Raw genomic sequence first — 7,010 nt, 5'->3', positions numbered from 1 at the left:
GATCAACCAATTATTTTATAAAATATGGATGAAATCAATGTTTGGAAGGTAGAAAGATTGTCGTTGACATTATACACTCATTTGTTAATTTGAAATTAGGATTTTGAAGACATAATTAATAAAATGAAAATAAATAGTCTTACTAAGAATGTTTATATAGACAAAAAAAATTAAGAATTTTTGACGTGGTGTCGTTCGTTTGTTAGTATAGAAACTTGAAGGGCAAAAAACTCCTCGCGAACTAGGACAGATGAGATGATTAACATCTATTAATATGAGGAACCGTACATGAATTTATAATTTAAATGTATTATTTATCGTGATTTATGGTATTATATGTTCGATTAATTTTGAGTGTCTTATTTTTTTGATAAAATTGTTACTAGTTTACACATTCTAAGTTATGTATGCCTCCGGCATGTATTTTATTTGATAAATGTGTAGTTTTCTTGGAAAATATAATGGGTGATGATGTGGTCCTTATAATGATCCATATATTCATTATAAAGGCATCAAACTTGAACATAATTATAGGAAAGCTAGTATGAATTTAGTAATATAATATAAATCAATCATTATCACGACTATTAAAATGAAAATGAGCCTTTTATATGCATATAAATAGAATGAATTAAATCGCGACGCTTGATATTTGGAACCTCTTCAAGGTCACTAGCTCAACAACTACCCTAATTTTTTTGAAATCATGACATGTGAAAGAAATCTAATTCAAAAAGGAGTTTAAAATTTCACTTTTACAATGCCACACTTCTTCTATCTTAACCTTAAAATTATTTTTGAAATTAATAGTCAAATTGAGTCACTTTTATAACAAGTAATTAATTTGATGCATTAATTAGGTGATTAAAGTAATTCTAATAACCGTTAATAGAAATTATTGTCATAAGTGTAGCAAAAACATGTGATCCATGTCCATTAAGAAATAAACGGTGTTAAAAAGTGAATCAGGTGATTGTTATCTTTTTGATGTATTAAATATTAGGGTTATTAATAAATGAGGATGGATATTCGTCACTTGGTCACACAAATAATTATGATGGATATATTACGTTCTATACACATAATCATATGTCGATGATTATATTGATTTTATAATAACTAAGTTTTTTTGAATAAGTGAGAATTTCATTAAAATCAACCATCCACAAGAGTGTCACCAACACACATAACGAAAAAGATGAAAAATAAACAAAGTTATTAAGCGAACAAGATAGTCTAGTCAAAGAATGACTTACCTTGTTTGCCTGTTTTCTAGCAAAAATAACTGAAACACCATTCCTGTTTCTATGGATAGAACAACACTGCTCAATAAGACTCTCTAGTTCCAACTAGTTATACTCCGCCTTGTTAACGGCCTAGACACTTAGCATTGAATCAGATTCCATAATGTTGGGATGGTTTGGCAATCACTAATCCACAACAATGATTCCAATATGCCCACCACTTCAGCCTCCAAAACCGACTCGCCTTGCAAAGTTCAAGTTCCCAGGACAAGATCCACCCATCTCTTATCATGCCATAACAATCTCAGGTGTTATCACCTTTCCCTATCAGACACATTTCGAGCCCACCACACTTCCCACATTACAGTAGTGATCTTGATCAAGTTATCACCCGTCTTAGTCTTTAGCTTATTGAGTAACCATTTATGAGCACTTTCAACGTCTCACATGTCATACGATAGGCCCAACCGTTACTAGAAGAACAAGTGCATCAATTGTTTAATGTCACCTACACACATCACACGGCTGATAGGAACATAAATACAGTTGCCTCTAAGTAGATTACAGACATGTTCATTATTACTACAGTCTCCATAGAAGAACTTTGATTTTATGAGGAATGCATAGTCTCCAAATCTCCCCCCAACTATCAGACCGATGTAGTTCTATTCCTCCCATATGATTGATGCCACTGTTGATAACCTGATTTCACTCGGTGTTGTGCATTATCTGAATGGACCTAGTCTATCATGTCTTGTGTACTATTTTGAGGAATATGGATTGCAAAATTGGTTTCCACATTAGTATTACTAAAGGTAGTTCGAACTTTGTTTTCATCCCACGGCTTATTGTCATTCAAAACTAAATCACAAACCTTTGTGTTACTTTCCGAGTTACCATCCTCATCAACATAAAAACTTTCAGCCATCTGTCAGAATGAATATGTATAGACTTCCGATTGCCTAAAACCAATTTGTAACCTTCCTTCATACTTTACTTGTCTTCCTAGATCCAAATGAAGTATAACTTGACCCCCGTTCTATCAGCTTGTATGAAATTGCAATTTGGATAACATTGAGCCTTCATAAGTCTTGAAACTAAAGCATTCAGATTATTGATTAGATTATAGATTATATTCCAACATTTCTTACCAAACAGCGCCAGGCTAAAGCCATGCAAGTCATGAAAATCTAAACCACTCTTCTTCTTTGACATAGACATTCTAGCCCATGATAACCACTTCATGCCTTTGTTGTTCGAAGAATTTGACCTCTACCAGAAAGAATTCATCATCTTTTTATCTCCTAACACAATGTTTTGCGAATCATAGAACAAGAGTTGGGATACGCAGGAATGGTTTGTGCAACGTTTCTTATCAACACTGTTTTTCCTGATCTAGACAAGAGTTTCGTATTGCAACCTTGAATTTTCTACCAAACTTCGTCTTTTAGATAACATAATACTACTTTTTTGACCTACCAACGAGTGAGGGAATGGCAAAATATTTAATGTTTCCAATATTATTAAACACTCCAAGAAGTTTTCTGATTTTATCTTACTTATCACGTCAAACTTTTAAGCTAAACAATATAGTAGACTTTTGAAAGTTCACAGCTTGCCCAGAAAACACTTCAGATGAATTGGATATTTCTTTGATCAAGTTCGTCTCTACGGTAGTACTTTTCAAAAACTAAAAGCTGTTCTCGGCAAGAGGTAAATAAGTTATAGCTGGGACTTGAGGACAAACACGACACAAGTAATGGAGTCATTCTTGGCTGATGTTTTTATCGACAGGGAAAGTCCCTCAATACAGAGAATGAACAAGTAAGGCGATAATGAGTCTTCCTGGCAGAGACCTCTTTTAGGCAGAATTGGGCCAATTGTCGAGCCCTGGAAAGAAATAGAGTATGAGACCGAGGTTACACACACCATCATCCAACTAACCCATTTATTCGAGAAGCTCATTCAATCTTCATGTTACAAAGTTAGTCCCAACACACTCGATTATAAGCTTTACTTATGTCGAGTTTAATAGCCACTTCTCATTTCCTCATATTTTTTTTGCTTCTTCATAAGATGAATCGGCTCAAAAACAAGTATGTTGTCTGAAATGTGGTGATCAGAAACAAACACACTTTATTCTTCAGAGATCATAATAGGCGAGATTTTCAACAACCTATTTGCAAGCATCTTGGCAACAATTTTGTATAAAACATTGCATAAAGCTTTGGGCCTTGAATAATACTTTCGACGTTTTCTTGCTTACGAATTAGAAACAACATATTATCATTTATATGAGCTAAAAGTTTATAATTAGAAAGCCAACCATTACAACAATTAAATACATCATTACCAGAACTAACAAAATGTTGAAAAAATATTGAGTTTAACCCATGTGGTCCATTGATACATAATTTTCACTACTACTCCTCAGTAGAGTTCCACTGTTAACTTGTCATCTTAAACTTTAGTAACTCTTATTTCATGTAGGAGCTAACAACAGTCTGCTGTAGCAAAAATATTTATGTAATAACTCTTCAATAATTAATATAATCCCTATGACTAGCCTCCGATAAAAATGTTCAAATTAGTCATCAAACTAAACCATATTTGTAATGAATAAGTAATTTAATACATTTAAACCAAACTAGTCTTGGGTTCGTATTTAGAATTACTCCCTCCGTTCCATTTTATGTGACCCTTATTCTTTTTGGGACGTCCCAAAAAGAATGAACCAATCATACTTACTATTTTTGAACACTACTTTTCACTAGAGGTGTCAAACGGATAAAACAGATACAAATTTGCCCATATCCGTATCCGTATCCGCCTACTCAAAATCGGATCCGGATCCGGATACGAATTAGCAAATTTTAGAATAAAAAGATCCGTATCCGTATCCGGCCGGATATTATCCGGATACGGATAATATCCGTATCCTCTTTTTCAAACATCACCAAAATTCAAATATAAATTCTGCGATTAATTAAAAAACATATTTTGAACCGTTCAACAGCAAATGTATATCCGGTCAGGAATTAATAACATACTTTAAAAGAAGTTTGGGCATTCAGCCCAAATATTTCGAACAAAATATTAACTTTAACAACTTAAAATCACAAAACAACACTATCTGCAACAATTTTAAAAAGAAAAAGCTTGATGGATATAGTTCCATTTTCTCCATATGCAAGATACTTGATGTTTCTTTTTTATTTTAAATATTAATTCTTTTTCAAATTTATATGATAAAATAAAAAATATGAGTAAATAATAAATTTATATAAGTATTATTATATACATAATAATAATAATTTCGGATACGGATATTTTCGCATACGGATACGCCTATATCCATATCCATATCCGCAAACCCTGGATTCGAATACGGATAATATCCGTTTTATTCCGAATACGGATTATATCCGCTTTTTCTCGGATACGGTAACGGAATTTCCGGACGGATATCGGATCTTTCGGATTTTTTTGACAGCCCTACTTTTCACTATTACAGCCACTACCTCTTTATTTTATACTCTTTTTTTTATTAAATAAACACTATTACACCAAATACTTTCCTCCACTATCTCATATTAAATATTGATAGGTCCCACCACTTCACCCACTTTTCAACTAAACTTAGAGCAAGTCCAAGAGATGCCCTATATCATGTCCTAAGTTATAATTTAGGGTCATTGATTAAAAAACTTGATCCAACAATGTCCTAGTGATGCCTTAGAGCAAGTCCAAGAGTGTCCTAGTGGCTGCCCTATAAAAATTATAAAATATGATGTCCTAGTAGTTTAGGACATTAGTTTTACACATTCACTCCAACAATAAGCCCTATCTTCAAGCCCTATTATTAAAATATTAATATTTTGAATTATAGCAGTGTTTGAATTGTAACTGCCTACAATCAAGGCAATACATATCAGCAACGTCTCTTTCTGTAAAGGGTAAAATTTCTATCTGTTTTAACCTGGTATCAAATCAAATAATATCCACCTGTATCAAATCAAATCAGTGTGTATCAACCTAATGGATCCTCAGAATGTAATAAAATATTTGATTGACGAAGAAGAAGAAGAGTACGAGGAACTGGAGATGGTTGTATCTATCTATGTACAATCAAATGAGCAGATACAAAGGCCAATTCGTTATGCTGGGTCAGTTCTCAATCATCGTACCATCAATCGTAATAGATCATTCGGTCATCAACGTATCTTTCATGATTATTTTTCTGAAAATCCTACATATCCGGATTATATTTTTCGGAGGAGATTTCGTATGCGAAGAAATCTATTTTTGCGAATTCAAGCTGCTATAGAATCTCATGATCCATACTTTGTGCAAAAATATAATGCTGCTGGAGTCCCGGGGTTGTCATCACTTCAAAAATTAACTGCTGCAATGAGGATTATTGCGTATGGGGTATCCGCGGATGCTCCTGATGATTACATTCATATTGGCAAAAGTACAGCCATCGAAAGTGTTAGGAAATTTGTGATATCAATTGTTCAAATATATGGCGAGCAATATTTAAGGAAGCCAAATAATGCGGACATTCAAAGGTTAATGGTTGTGGCTGAGCAATGAGGATTTCCCGGAATGCTTGGTAGCATTGATTGTATGCATTGGAAGTGGAAGAATTGCCCAACGGCATGGCATGGGGTTTTTTCAGGGCGCTATCATGAGCCAACTATTATCCTTGAAGCTATTGCTTCATATGATTTGTGGTTGTGGCATGCTTATTTTGGGTTACCCGGATCGCTAAATGATATCAATGTTTTGGATCGATCCAACTTATTTTCTGAATGGGCAGAAGGTCGAGCACCCGAAGTTGAATACACTATTAATGGCCACACATACAATATGGGATACTACCTAGCCGATGGAATATATCCTCCTTATGCAACTTTTGTGAAGACTATTTCTGCTCCTCAAGGGAATAAGAGAAAACATTTTGCTCAAATGCAGGAGTCGGCTAGAAAAGATGTTGAACGAGCTTTTGGAGTTCTTCAAGCAAGATTTACAATTGTGCGTGGACCAGCTCGATTTTGGGATATTGAGACACTTAAACACATCATGTTAGCATGTATAATAATGCATAATATGATTATCGAAGACGAAAGAGATATGCAAGATATAGATTATGATTACGAGACGCATGATGAAACACCATCTATTCAAATTTCGCGTGAACACACAAATACAATGAAGGAGTTCATGGAATTTCATCATCGGATTAGAGATAAAAGTGCTCATATTCAGCTTCAAAACGATCTTGTGGAGCATTTGTGGCAAAAGTATGGTGGTTAGGTAATTACGTCCGAAAATATGGTGTCTGTAGTGTTGCTGGTTATTCCCTGAAAAGCTATTCAACCTGAGTTTGAAATTTTTAAGTAACAATCACTACACCATAGAATGCATATGGCAACACCCATGAAACGTTGCTTTAGCTTCATAATATGTTGCCATAGACCAAAAATCGATCAAAGGCAACATATATAAGCGTTGCATTTTTCGATGTTGCCTTTGCTCTTTATGGCAACACTGCATTCCTCTATGCCAACATCAAATTTTATGTTTTATTAGGCTCCAGCAGCAACGATTCAGTTAGCCTATACCAACACAAATATGTGTTGGCGTTGCGTACAGATTTTTGAAAAATGAAGTGGGCCCCACATGTGGGGACCGCTTTTGCTACGTCAGCAGCTGTGTGGACCATAAGTGACACATCAGAAGTTGTGGGACCCACCACTGCCA

At 34.5% G+C, this 7,010-nt stretch overlaps 1 pseudogene; it reads left to right on the top strand.

Annotated features, from left to right (window-relative positions):
* Positions 1-5,282: 5,282 nt before the first annotated feature.
* Positions 5,283-6,563, top strand: LOC108212433 (uncharacterized; annotated as a pseudogene).
* The last annotated feature ends 447 nt before the right edge of the window (positions 6,564-7,010 follow it).

This window comes from Daucus carota, chromosome 3 (genome assembly GCF_001625215.2).
Source record: "Daucus carota subsp. sativus chromosome 3, DH1 v3.0, whole genome shotgun sequence".
Classification (NCBI taxonomy): domain Eukaryota; kingdom Viridiplantae; phylum Streptophyta; class Magnoliopsida; order Apiales; family Apiaceae; genus Daucus; species Daucus carota.
The sequence above is the reverse complement of the archived record's forward strand: the minus strand, read 5'-3'. Positions and strand labels throughout refer to the sequence as shown.